This window comes from Chlorocebus sabaeus, chromosome 2 (assembly GCF_047675955.1).
Source record: "Chlorocebus sabaeus isolate Y175 chromosome 2, mChlSab1.0.hap1, whole genome shotgun sequence".
In the NCBI taxonomy this organism is placed as follows: Eukaryota; Metazoa; Chordata; class Mammalia; order Primates; family Cercopithecidae; genus Chlorocebus; species Chlorocebus sabaeus.
The window spans coordinates 86,985,877-87,000,828 of NC_132905.1; the positions used below are offsets into that span (position 1 = coordinate 86,985,877).

General features: G+C 37.4%; 1 non-coding gene across 1 annotated transcript; it reads right to left on the reverse strand.

The window, feature by feature from the left end:
* Positions 1-13,974: 13,974 nt before the first annotated feature.
* LOC119618644 (U6 spliceosomal RNA) lies at positions 13,975-14,081 on the reverse strand. The gene has a single exon (XR_005235020.1). It is a non-coding gene; the product is annotated as a U6 spliceosomal RNA (small nuclear RNA).
* Positions 14,082-14,952: the final 871 nt, after the last annotated feature.

Genomic DNA, 14,952 nt, shown 5'->3' on the forward strand with positions numbered 1-14,952 from the left:
CACTTCTCAAAGGCCATCAGGATTTAGCTAGTAAACAAAGCTTGATTAATGTGGCATGGCTACCGTCATAATAAACACATAGCTTTTGCGAAGACCCTACGTTAAAGGGAACATGTATCTATATGCCTGCATTGTTCTGTGTAAATTGTGAAATGATTCTCAGGGATTGACTTTTTTTCTGGTGAAGATAAATGCTTTTGTGTTTCCCTTCTTTTGTAGCTTTCCCCCTAACAGCCTGTTTGGCTCTGAACAAATGAGTACGGTTAACAAAATATATGTGTGCATACTTTCTAAACCTGTACATTAATCTCACGTCAGCTTCTTTCCTGCTTAGTTCACAAGGGTTGTTGTGTTAGAGACTGACCAACATGCCAGTTTTCTCCATATTCTCTAAACTGCATATTGTCTGTTCACCAGACCTCTTACTCTGGTTAAGTCTAGGTTAATTAACTGTGTTCCTTTTTCTAAGGCAATAGATCTCAATCATCTTTTCTGTTGTCTTAGCTATAATGTTGATCTTATAGTTAAAAATTTCTATAGGATCTTATAAAGATCTTACAAAAATCTTATAATGTCTTATAGATCTTATAGTTCCTTTAAAAGGAACTGTAATTTGGAATGCTTTTCTCATAAATAAACACAAATTAGAATTTACTTCAGATGATGACAAGATCTCAGATTGAGGTCTGTAGATAGCATCTTGAGTGTCCAAAATAGCTTTCTATGAATTCTGCATCATTTAGATGCCAGTCTTATAATGGATCACTCAGTCACATCAACCCCCGAGTCTATGCTGGGTGCTGACAGTGTTTGTGCAAAGGGGATGCCAAGTGACTGCACAATAAAGGTTTCTGAGTAGTTGAAATAGCTAAGTCTTGAGTCAATCAGTGCATCTGGACCACATTCATGTGGTAAATGCTGCTTTATGGAGAGGTTTCTAACACTGGCCTGCAATAATAATTCAGCCGAGGTAAGTGAGCTCTAAATATGCAATAAAGAAATTTGATGCTTTCAGTTTTAGCAATCAATAAAATAAAAATTACTTAATGTTGATTTCAACAAAGCCACAATGCTAACTGAAACGTTAAGCAAACAAATAGTCTTTTTCGTTTTTCATGTCTTACATTGGCACTTGAAGACTGCTCGTTGGGTAAATTGTGATTATTCTGAGCTAACTGTCTTAACAATTCTGCTTTATATAGTATATAAATTTAAGACGCACTTCTTACATTAGTAGGATTCGTGTAAATATACATAAACAGATCAAACATAAAACCAGATCTAAGGCTATATCTTTCTGTCATTAAACTCAGTATCATTGATCACATTGAATTATTAATTTGAATATTTAACTTTTTTTTGCTTGATTATTCTTGGAATTTTACTTGGTTTAATGGGTGCACTTATGTTACAAATTTAAAATATTCTTAGTTTTATTTGTACTTAATATTATACTTAAGGGATTTTAGTCTAAGCATTTTTTCTTTAAATTGGATCTAAATATTATTGATAAATGAAAGTTTTGCAAAAAATCCTCATGAAAACAACAACAAAAGATTCCTCTCCTTTATTCAAAGGATCATGGAGAAGAAATTTCAACTAAAAAAAAATCCTTGAGAAATATTCCACCCATTCAAGCTGTAGTAACACTACTGTTAGCCAGATAAAACATACACTTTTGAAAATAAACATTTTATTTGGTGATTTCCCAATACCATAAGAGTAGGTGATAGAAGCCAATGATTCATTTTTACTGCTTATTTTCAAATGAAAGCTGTAATCTTCATATCTTATTTTAGAGAAGTACTGAAATCTTGCATTATGAAATACATCCATGTAACTGCTACACCATATTCTTAGAAATGTTCTTACTATAAGCAGAAATTCTTACTTTTCTTGTCTGCCTTTAGCTATGTTTTCAAAATGTGTGCCTTTTGAGGATGTTGCAATAGGAATACTAATATTATTACTGCTAATAATGCTAATGAAGTAGAGCTGATAAAGCTTTGGGATTTTGTAGGGTTGAAAACCTTATAAAATGCTTTCTCCTACGTTAATTCTCACAATGGTATTTTGAAGAAGGTCTATGACTCAATTTATGGGTAAAGAAATTGAGGCAAAGAGGCTTACCCAAGGTCATAGAGTTAGTAATTTAGCAAAGGAGACTTTATCTTGGCAACTTCTAACAATTAATTATTGCCTCTTCTTTTTCTCTTATTGCCCCAAGCCTTTCTAACAGCCATCCTTCTGTCCTTCCTACACCCAGCTTCTCTCCCCTTCCAGATGATCCTTCATGAAGCTACAAGAGTCCCCTCCTTCCTTCCTTCTTTCCTTCTTTCCTTCCTTCCTTCCTTCCTTCCTTCCTTCCTTCCTTCCTTCCTTCCTTCCTTCCTTCCTTCCTTCCTTCCTTCCTTCCGTGCATATGTGCGTGTGTGTGTGTGTGTGCATGTGCGTGTCAGACTCTCACTCTGTTGCCCAGGCTGGAATGCAGTGGTGCAATCTTGACTCACTGAAGCCTCGACCTCCTGGGCTCAGGTGATCTTCCCACCTCAACTTCCTGAGTAGCTAGGGCGACAGACGCACATCACCATGTCCAGCTAATCTGTTGTATTTTTTGTAGAGACAGGGTCTTGCCATATTGGTCAGGCTGGTGTTGAACTCCTGGACTGAAGTGATTTACCCACCTCAGCCTCCCGAAGTGTTGGAATTACAGGGGTGAGCCACCACACCCAGCTACATTATTTCTTATAGAAATAAACCTGAGTCTGTCTCCCCTTCTCATTAAAGACCCTCTACTAGCATTAATTGGCTAAAGGGCAGAATACCACGAGCCTGACATCTCTCTTCATCCTCACCCTGTAGCCACCTTTCATTACAGTCACTGCAAGTTGCATAGGATGGACAAATAACCCAAGAATGTTCCACTGGGTGGGCAATAGGCCTATAATAGGCGATTATAGCATTGAAGAATAATGGTATTGTCAAAATTACTTGAAATCAATTTCACGTGTTGTACTCTCTCAAGCAGTTCTTTTTGCTCTCACATAAATTCCTATTTGCTTATTTAAGGTCCTCTTGTAAAGAGACTTGCTGTGATTATGAGCTAATAATGCTTCCGATATTTCAGTCAGGATACGCTTAGGCCAAGTACAGAACACACTGCCATCGCTATGGAAATTACCAGGTACTTTTATTTTTCTATGTCTGGGATGTCCTCCTTGCCACAAATTGCCTGACAAACCTATTCTTAAATTTTAGCTCAACTGTGTTGTGATGTCTTGCTAACTTCCTTGGGCAAGGTTAGGGTATTTATCTCATCCTCTTGTCTAGCATTCTGTCCATTCCTCCAGAAGATCAACCATCCTCTTTGGAATGTTTTTAGAAAGCTGATACACGTAAGGAAGAGAAACAAAATCACCTATAATTCTATTACTTATTTAAAAATTAGTATAATTTTGGCTTTACTCATTGCAAATTTTTCTAGGATCTAGTTGTTTTTCTCCTTTTGTTTGATAATTCAATAATCCTACTATACCTATAAGTGCCTTCTACTTCCTTTCATTATTTCATGTCTTTGAAACCATCAGTTTTAATATCTGCATACTGTTCAGTTATGTATCATCGATTATTTATCACTTCCCAAATCTTTCAAAATATGTTAATTTTTTGTTCTTCTTTAATCATATATATCTGCAGCTCCAATTCTGTCACTGAGCTTGGCATGTTAAATATTCAGTAAATGAGTGGTTAAAAAACCTTCTGGCTGTCTGGAAACTGATGTGATTTCCCTATTATCTTACTATTTTGATGATAATCTCGAATACTAATTTGGTATTTGGGACTAATTTCCCCAATATTAGTTGAAAATTTATGATGAGGTGGGAAATGAAGTGAGAAAGGTAGAAAAACTCTCTGGATATTTTAGTTTGGAAAAATGCAGTATTACACTTCCTGTAGTTTTCATGACCATCCTAGGTAGACGATTGTGTTTGTAAGTGTTGCTCTTTCCTGAAATATTTCTTTTGACTCTGTCAATAGCAAACATTATTTATCAATGCCACTAATGGAATAGAAAGAAGAAGATGCCAACATCTTTAAAAAAATATCTAATGGTTTATGCATGGATAGATATCAAGCATGTGACATGCAAATATTTTTTAAAATATTAAATTAATAGTAAACTGAAAAGGTTTACTCCTTCAGAAAGGGGAGAACTGTCTTGTGGCTCAAGCAAATGTCACAGAAAGAATAAATGAGAGTTAATTATAGAAAGGCTTGCCTAAGTTTTTGGCCTTTTTAACCAACATCAGGATTTGCTTCACCCATCAGTGGACAGTGAGAGTGGGGAATGGGATAACAGGTGAGTGGGTGAAACACCTTCTATTTGACCATATATATATACACACACACAAAGGGTATGTGAAGATAGCTGATATGGTTAGGCTGTGTCCTCACCTAGAATCTCATCTTGAATTGTAATAATCTCCATGTGTCAAGGCAGAGACCAGGTGGAGATAACTGAATCATTGGGGCCGTTTCCTTCATACTGCTCTCGTGATAGTGAGTGAGTTCTCACGAGACCTGATGGTTCTAAGGGGCTTCCCCCTTCATTTGGCTCTCATTCTCTCTCCTGCCACCATGTGAAGAAGGATGTGTTTGCTTCTCCTTCTGCCATGATTGTGAGTTTCCTGAGGCCTCCCCTGCCATGTGAAACTGTGGGTCAATTAAACATCTTTTCTTTATAAATTACGCAGTCTCAGGTATGTTTTTATTAGCAGCACAAGAACGGACTAATACACTAGCTGACTCTGACAAATAATTGTTTGCTAAAATAGGTGATGGATTTGGAAAACTGTTGACACTGGTGTTTTACACATTGGCTTTCATCACATAATAAGAAACATAATATGGAAACAGTCTGGTATAGAGGAAGAAACAAGGAATTTGGATTCAGACATGGGTTCAAATTTCACTTCCTTTTTTATGACTTTGAGATCTTAGACAAGTTATTTAACCTCTTTGACCTTTAGATTTCCCATCTATAAAATTGTCAAGTTGATATAAAAGTAAAAAGAGGCAAGCATTTAGCATCTGACACACAGTGGGCATTCAAAAAGTGTGAGCTATTATTATCATATTTCTTACATATTGGCATATAAAAGCAAATTTAAAAAACTCTGAAATAAAAAGCAATTGACATGAGAAACATACTGGAAAGAATAGGTTATCACAGGACTACTGGTGTCTTTTTAATAACATTTGGAACCTAGTTTATCTGATATTGTTTTAAATCCATAAACCTCTCTATTTTTGGGCACAGGTCCCCTGAAGGACATCTGAAAACTTCCAATGCACCTATCATTCACTGAGTCAATAAACTTTGGGTTTCTTGACCAAAAAAGATAGGAATCTCCAACATGACACCTGCAGTTGCATACAACTGGGGGCAGTATCTGCTCTGAAATTCTACCCTTGAATTATTCCATCTGAAGGCTCTAATCTGAGTCCAGTAAAAACCTCTTGCAAATGAGATCTACCAACCAAAGAACATAACTGTGCTCAGATTCTCCTTTATACTTAGAATATTTTTCTTCCCAAAGATATCAGTAGAAAGAGCTTTGCTTATTCAAGAGAGAACAGCAAGCTCACAAATAAAGACTCTTCCTCCATGCCCTGTTCTTTTTTCTGGACAAGATACTAATGAACATATGGAAGTGTCAAACCCTTTTGGAAGGAAAGACATATTAATGAAAATGGGAGGAATAAAAAGGGAGGTTGTGGAAAGAAGAGAGGGGAGGTGAATAAAGTCTTTATTTAATTAAAATATATAGGAAGTCTAAATTTGAGGTTCATGAGATAGAGATAAATTAACTACCTACCCAAAATGGAATTTGAAGAAAGTAAAATCAAAGTAATTTGGCTGGGGTTTGATTAGTACTGTGTGCATGTGACTGATTCAGGAGAATGGTTCATTATTTATGCCCAAGCATAGGCAACATCTCTTTAAGAACTATCGTTTCCTTTTGCAAATTGGCAATTATCTTTCCTAATACATTTATACCAAGAAAGAAGTTTGCTAGCTGGGATACATGGGAAGGTACAAAACATTGATGGATGAATCCTCTGTTTAATTTAAAAAGATAATCAAGTCCCCTTTTCCTGAAGAACGCTTTCTCTCGGATTTTAGTGAACAATTGGTACCGCCCCATCCTGCCCATAACTTTTCCCTAGAGTAAATAGGAAGGGTGTCATTTTCACTGTTACTGTTACAGTAATAGAGTTCTGCTGTTGTCTTCAATCAAAACTTCTCGTTTGTGAGCAGACAAAGCCTTTTTACACCTGCCCCTCCTAACCATCTATGAAGATGCTTTTCTCTGTTCCATGACTGAACTAAATGAGTTCAAGGGTTTTTAAGTAACCTGTCCAGTGGCACACTATTGATGAGTAGAAAGTGGAAATGGAGGCCTCAAAAATCCTAGTCTATATTCTCATGAACTCATTGAATCAATTCAATGTCATCTTGGAAGGCCACAGACAACTGTGGCAAGGAAGGCAGGCAGGTAGGCATTCATATTGGGAGACTGGCAGATAAGATGCGCAAGAAAAAACTTAGTAGTAGCAACAAATGCTTTATGGCCTAAATTGGTATAGGTAGCCAGAAGGAAGGTAATAATTTTGAGAACATCAGATCAGGAACGTAGAAACAAGGTGTTAGAATGAGGGAAAGGTCAACTGGAAGAAGTAGAATATAAACAACAGAGAAGATAATCTTTGAAAACACTTCATTTTGGTCTCAGACAGGCGTGCAATGAGATAAGAAGATTGCTATGGTCTGAATATCTGTCTCTCCATAATTCATATGTTGAAGTCCTGACCCCTAGATGATGGTATTAGGGGGTGGGCCTTTTGGGAGGTGATTAGGTCATGGTTATGGAGCCCTTGTGAATGGGATTAATGACCTTATACAATAGGACCCAGGGAGTTCTTTTAACCCTTGCCACCACGTGAGACACAGTGAGAAGACGCCATCTACAAACAAGAAAGGGGACCCTCACCAGACACCAAACCTGCCAGAGCCTCAACCTTGGACTTCCTGGACTCCAGAACCATGAGAAATGAATTTCTATTGTTTATAAGCTACTTTGTCTATGGCATTTTGTTATAGCCAGCAGCCTGAATGGACTAAGACAAAGATTGTATCTATTTTATACTGTGAATGACTGTCAAGTAGAGTCTTAGCAGTTAAGATGATTTTGACTCTTACGTAGTCATCATTTATTCTACATTGTATTCAAGTTTGAACTTTCTATTGAGGGCCATATTTCACAAACATCAACAATTTTTTACCACTCCTGGACATTACCATAAGAAGTAAAAACTAAAAAGGGAAAAAGTGGAGACGGGAGTGCTACGTAATGAGCTAGGATTACTCACCAGATATGGGGCTGTCTGAATTTCCATTGTGTGATCACATTCTTTTTCTGAAGCACTGGGATATAGCCCTTGTTAAGGTCAAGTTTACTATATAACCATCTAGAATATGCACCAGACATCTCTGGATTTGTTCAATTTATATAAAGCCCTCTCTCTTGTTACAAAGCACAGAGGCTCCAGGACCTATAGCAAAACACAGAAATGAACTTCATGACCCTATGACAAAGTCAAGGACATATCTGCTTTAATGACAATCGCCCTGCAGAGTCTATAATGAGTGCTGTATGATCAGGGAGCTGAAATTTCTATTAAAAATAGCCTCCTCTAGATAACCTATTATATATTAATGTGAAAATTACTTCCTGTATCCAACTTAAGTTACTTTGATTCAGAAGATGACTAATTTCTGCTCTCAGTAACCAGACGTGCTTGATCACTGAAAGACAACCTCCCTCCCAGTACACTTCTGATGGATGGCCAGTGGGCTGTGGCCTGACAGTGCCTCCACATGGCCACCTGGACTTGCACTGACCCTAAGTGGGTCAAACTGAAGTCTTAGAGGCTTATAAAACTAGCATATTAAATGTTTATTCATAATTTTTATTTGAAAGATATCTATTAATATGAATAAAATTGAGCCACAAGGGACGAGGAATACCTGTTTTCCTAAATTCACTTTCCTAAATTCATTTCCTAAATTCATGAATTTTCTGACATGTTTTAATTCAGATAATTCCTGTTGGTGAAGTGTTCCTTTAAAAGGTGATCAAACAGGTGATGGGATTTAGAACACAATACACCCTAAAACACGACACTTTGGCATCTTGATTTTTTTTAATTTAAGGAATTTGAGAAAGGACAAGTATGGAAAGGATTCTCTGACTTCCCCTGAGCAGATCATGCATGTCGGGAAGCATGTTGTGAAAGCCTGTAATCCCAGCACTTTGGGAGGCCGAGGTGGGCGGATCATCAGGTCAAGAGATCGAGACCATCCTGGCCAACATGGTGAAACCCCATCTCTACTAAAAATACAAAAATTAGCTGAGTGTGGTGGCGTGTGCCTGTGGTCCCAGTTACTTGGGAAGCTGAGGCAGGAGAATAGCTTGAACCCAGGAGGTTGAGGTTGCAGTGAGCCGAGATTGCGCCACTGCACTCCAGCCTGGGCGACAGAGCGAGACTCACCAAAAAAAAAAGAAAGAAAGAGAGAGAGAGAGAGAGAGAGAGGAAGGAAGGAGGGAAGGAAGGAAGAGAGGAAGGAAGAGAGAGAGGAAGGAAGGAAAGAAGGAAGGAAAGAAGGAAGGAAAGAAAGAGAAAGAAAGAGAAAGAAAGAAAGAAAGAGAGAGAGAGAAAGAAAGAAAGAAAGAAAGAAAGAAAGAAAGAAAGAAAGAAAGAAAGAAAGAAAGAAATGCCGCTTCTCTGGAAAATTCACCTTCGTCAGTTGTATGCATTGCAGACTTGTTTGAACTCTTGGACCCTAAGATGAAGATGAGGCTGGGTGCGGTGGCTCAAACCTATAATCCCAGCACTTTGAAAGGCTGAGGCAGGTGGATCACCTAACGTCAGGAGTTCAAGGCTAACCTTGCCAACACGGTGAAACCCTGTCTCTACTAAAAACACAAAAATTAGCCGGGCGTGGTGACACACTCCTGTAGTTCCAGCTACTCCGGAGGCTGAGGCAGGAGAATTGCTTGAACCCTAGAGGCAGAGGTTGCAGTGAGCTGAGATCACACCACTGAACTCCAGCCTGGGTGACAGAGCAAGACTCTGTCTCAAACAAACAAAAAACAAAAAGAAAAAATGAAGATTATTGTTTTATTGGAGCAAAAACTACTGCTGAATTAGAGGTTAATGTCTCTTCCAGGCATTTCTGGAAGCTTTTCTTCTAGTAACTTCTATGTTACTTGATGGTGAGCATCAGTTAAATGAAATCTTAAGATTCATTTAAATGTTATACGTTTTGAGAGTCCAAAAGCTAAAAGTACCTATTCCTCCTACTGCAAATGTTGACCATGGTTTAGTTCTCTTACCATGTCCCTTTGAATATGAAGTAGGAATGATATGTTTAATGAGATAAACAGGTAGAATGTGATATTTCACTTACTATCCCTGATTAACAAAGTACATGGAATAGTGTCTCTTAACTTTCTATACACTAATCCCAACAAAGCAAAATGACATATTATGAGTCAACTTGAGTTACGTAAGTATGTGCTCCTTGCAGTGATAATCTTTTGTATCCATGGCATATCTTCTCTCTCAGATTAGAGGGAAAATGCCTTACTCCTAATTTCTTAGCTTATTTTACCTTGTTATTGAGGGCAGCAGATGATAATTCCTCAATATTAAAAATAAAGTAAGGTGAGTTTCCTACACTCTTTAGGAATCAAGCTATTGCTATAAAATTACCTGGAAGATTACTTTGAAGTTCAGGAATAGATGGGGCTTTGTGTTGTAAAGGGTTAGTTTTTGAACACTATTTGAACTGAATTTGAGCACTATTTTCCTTCTTAATGGGTGTGGATGGGAACAAAAACCAACTTCTCATAATGACCTCAAACATCCCAGGAATGCAGTCTGACCCTTCCCAAAGATGGGATGGCCAGCAGGGTGCATGACCATGTGGGATGAGGATTCTTTACTTCCCCAGAGGATATGAAATGAATGGTTCATAGGATTCTATTTTCAAGGGTTTTGTTTGGCTCATTTCAGGGAACTCCCTTGTACAATGATGTTGGCGTCTTTCCAAAAAATGTTGATGTTAAGATAAGTTTATAATATCTTATCCCAGGAAGCGATTTATGTCTCCTATATTGTGAGAACTGTCTGTTCAAGTTAACTGCTCCTATGTTGTTTGTATGTGGGAAAAATTTTGTAACACTAGGAAAAAATTAAAAATGGCACTTTTGGATAAACAGGGCCTTAAGAAAATCCACAAAATCCCAGTTTTGAGTTCTGTCTGCATAATAAACCAGCTATATGATCCTCAACAAATCATAATCTCTTGACCTTTCAGTATCTAATTTAAAAATGAGAATAATAAAACATACTTAGTAGATGCTGTAAGTAGTCAATAATAAAAGTATGCTAAAGAACCTATAATCTTTGGGCACAGTATACTCAATACAGCTTGATTACTAGTTTTCCTTCTATCTTAATATTTGTGAATCCATAGTTTATTAACCTATAAGTATGGATTTGGCTGAACAAAGTGGCTCATGCCTGTTATCCCAACACTTTGGGAAACCGAGGCAGGAAGATTGCTTGAGGCCAGGAGTTCAAGACCGACCTGGACGACATAGCAGGACCCTGTTTCTACAAAAAAATTAAAAAATTAGCCGAATGTGGTGGTGCATGCCTGTAGTCCTAGCTACTCAGAAGGCTGAGGCAACAGGATTGCTTGAGCCCAGGAGTTTGAGGTTACAGTGAGCTATCATTGCACCATTGCATTCCAGCCAGGGTGACATAGTGATACCCTGTCTCAAAAAAAAAAAAAAAAAAAAAAGGATGGCTTTATTTTTCACTAGCATTCTCTGACATATTGAGTCATTTTAGATTTCCAAGAAAGTAATGAGGTAAGAAGATATTGAAAATAATATTTCTTTAGAAAGTTAATGTTTTTATTTCTAGGGTTAATACACATTTATATTAGACATCTATGAATAAGCACTAGAGTTATTAAGAAAGATTAGTGCAAACTTTGAAATTTAGATTCTTTCTGTTTCAAAGAGTGTCTGAGCTCAAAATGTGATGCAACTTCTGTGCATTAATCCATCGCCTACTCCCACAGAAGCCTCCTATTATGCCTTGATAACAGCTTGTCATCCATTTGGCAGAAGTTTTATCCTTTAAGAACAACCAAATTCCAAATTGTGGAGGTGTTTTTTAAAATGGCAACTTTTGTTTTATTCTTTTTTCCCTGTGTTCATAAGAGTAAAAGAAAATTCTACTCTTTAAAAGCAAAGAATTTAATGAGGCTAAATTTTATATTAGATGTAGTTATGCCTTTAAAACTTAATATTCAGAGTACATTGATTTACAATCTTTACAACAAAGAGATATTAGATACTGAATTCAAATTGAAAAATCCTTTTTCATGAGCCTGGCAACACGTTCCTCTTTGGGAATGGTTTTGGAATTCCATGGGTTTTTGTGCAATTCTAAATTTTAAATCTTTGGTAATAATATATCACTCATCTTAGTTTCTCTCCAATTATCCTCACTTTTACACTTAAGAATTAAAGAAGCAAACACAAATACAGCAGGATGGCATGGAATAAATAAGAATACCTGGGAACTAGATGACTTTTTAATTAGTTTTTTCCTTGTAGACCAGGCACAAACCTGCAGATCTGAAATTCTAACTTCTGAACTAAATATAGTTCTATATTTTGTCTTTGATTGGTTAATTTCATACCTATGTTACTATCTTAGTGTATTCACTTATTTTGATGCTACTGTATAATTGTGACTTCTTTGAATAAGAGCCACTGATTTTAAAACCCAAGTTAGGTAAATGGCTTAAGCTAAATGATTGAAGGAAAACATTTCAGAAATACTACTATTTTAAAGGAAAATGGAGAGTACACACATGAATCTCAGTCTTTTATTTTCGCAAAGACTCACAGGTAGTTCAAATGCCTATGACTGGAATATACTTTGTCAAGGCTGCATTTATAATGGGACAAAAAGAGCTTTGAAAATAAAGTCCAAAAATCATTAAGTATTAAAACAATTATTTGGAAATCTGGCAATTACACAAACACACCACAATTTTTTTTTTTTTTTTTTTTGCCATTTACTTCTTTCACACTTTATTTTATTCAGAAATAAAAATTTTATCTGTCAGTTACTGACCCATCCAAAGTAACATATTTTTTTTTAAAGGAGAAAACTGAATTTCTGAGAAATTAACTACTTTTACTAAGGTCACACACTGGGCAGGGGAAGCCCGAAGTCTCATCTAGGTTTGCCTACCCCCATTGCTTTTATTTGTTCTGCATGATCCATACTTTGACATAGACAGTCAAGCTGAGAGCTCTTCCCTCAAAAGACATCATTTAACAAGAAAGACAAACATGTAAACAACCATTTATAATGTACTTGAAAGCAGAATACATTTTACTAGTTTCATTGAAATTCTGTAATGGGACCAGCTCAATCTGTCTGGATACCACCGAGGAAGATTTCATTGAGGAGCCGGACTGAGGAGGAACAAACTTTCAAGACAAAGTAGGAACGAAGGCATGAGAACAAGAGGAAATAGCACGTGTAAATGCTTTGAAACATATGGGAACAGCTCAAAGTTAGGGAATCACAAAGAGGCGAGTGTGATAAGAACGTAGAAAAGAGGAGGGTTCATGAAGACTTGAAGTCTCAGACACCATGTTAAGGAATTGAAACTCTGCAGTATAAGAAAGTAGAAGCCATAGGAGGGATTCGATCATAGGAAGAAACTTCATTTACTCAGCAAATATTTGAGTGTCTATATTACCAGCCACTAATCTCATTCATAACTTGGAAAGATCTGATAGCAATGTAAAAGACAGACCAGACATGGGAAAGACTGGAAGCTATTTGGAAACCTTCAGGCAAAAATGATGACACAGAATTGAGGTAGAGACTAAGTCTGTTTCACCTTTGGGTAAACTATTGTCAGGTGGTAAAATAATAGCAAGTATCATTTTAGTAGCCTTCCCCTCTCATCCCCCTACCTGCAGGTCCCCAGAAGACATCTAAGGATCAAACAAGTTTGTCTTGAACATAGATAGTACCACTTGGCTTGCTCCAGTCACCACTGTATTTCACTACCATGCCTAAGACACTGTCTCCAGTGGAAGTCAAGTTTAAGAAAGAAACTGTTGAGACAGTTTAGCAGTATAAACCCCCTGGCTTCTGCCTGTAGTCCAGGGCTTCAGAGCTCTCCTGCTTCACATAGCGAAATCTTTTCCTAGTTGCTTATGTTACTAAGGAACACTGTAGGTTTGGCTTGGTTCCTGGGCCTTTTATGTACAAACTCATTAAGAAACGACGAGGACTCTTCCCTATTTTGCCAAGCATCTTACGCTACCAACATTTTAACATATCTTTTTCCCTCTTTCTTTTTGTCCTCTTCACATTCCAGCTGTTGAATGTAAGCTTAGAAACACCAATTTAAGAAGAAAGGTAGAAATAAGCACCTAGGCAGAGTACTTCCAGTAATGGAGCTTTACTATAATGCTAGTGTAATGTATGCAGAATTTGCTTAAAGAAATCTTTATCCATGCCCCCCAGGTCTGGAACCATGTTTCACAGTAGAAGGTAATTTTTAAAATTACTATTTCTACTGGACTTTTTGTTAGAACAGTTTTAGATTCACAGCAAAATTGAGTTGAAGGTACCAAGATTTTCCAAATACTTCCTGCCCTGACACATGCACAGCCTTCCCCATTATCAACATCCCCCATGAGAGTGGTACATTTGTTAAAACTGATGGACTTACCTTGATGCATCAGCAGCTCACCAGCCAAAGTTTATAGTTTCCATGAGGGTTTCCTCTTTTTATAAAATGTAGAATGCTATGTGAATTTGCATGCCATCCTTGTGCAAAGGCCCTGCTAGTTTTCTCTGTGTCATTCCCGTTTTAGTGTACATGCTTCTGAAGGGAGCATATCATGGGTCTTTTTACTATTTCCATAATTTTGCCTTTTCCAGAATTGAAACCATACAGTATGTAGTCTTTTCAGATTGGCTTTTTCACTTAGTGATATGCATTTAAATTTCTTCAATGTCTTTTTTATGGTGTCACAGCTTACGTCTTTTTAGCACTGAACAATATTCCATCATATGCATATACTATAGTTTGTCCATTCACCTGCTGAAGGGCATCTTGGTTGCTTCCAAGATTTGGCAATTATGAATAAAACTGCTATAGACATTGTGTAGAGGTTTTTGTGTGGACATAAGTTTTCAATTCTTCATTAGTCAGAGTTCTTTTAAGAGATAGAACCAATAGGAGTAGATAGATATATACATAGATTCATAATGATAGAGAGATAGTAGACAGATTGATAGACGAGAGGAATTTATTAGGGCAATTGGCTCATGGGATTATGGAGCCTGAGCTCTACAATAGGCCCTCTGGAAGCTGGGGAACCAGGAAAGCCAGTCCAAATTTAAAGGACTAGAGCCAACAATATAACTCTCAGTCTGAAGCTGAAGGCTTTAGAAACTGGTGGGCCACTGGTGCAAGTCTCAGATGGCAAAGGCTGGAGAAGCTGGAGTTTTGATGTCCCAGGGCAGGAGAAGAAGTGTGCCTCCATTTCAGGAAAGAGAGAGAAGTCACCTTTCCTTTGCTTTTTCTTCTATCTAGGCCCTTAGTTGATTGGATGGTGTCTGCCCACAATAGGTGAGGGCGAATCTTCCTTACTCAGGCCACTGATTTGAAAGTCAGTTTCTTCCAGAGACACTCTCGCCAGCAAACCCAGAAATAATGCCATACCAGCTATTTGGACATCCTTTAATCCAGTCAACTTGACACCT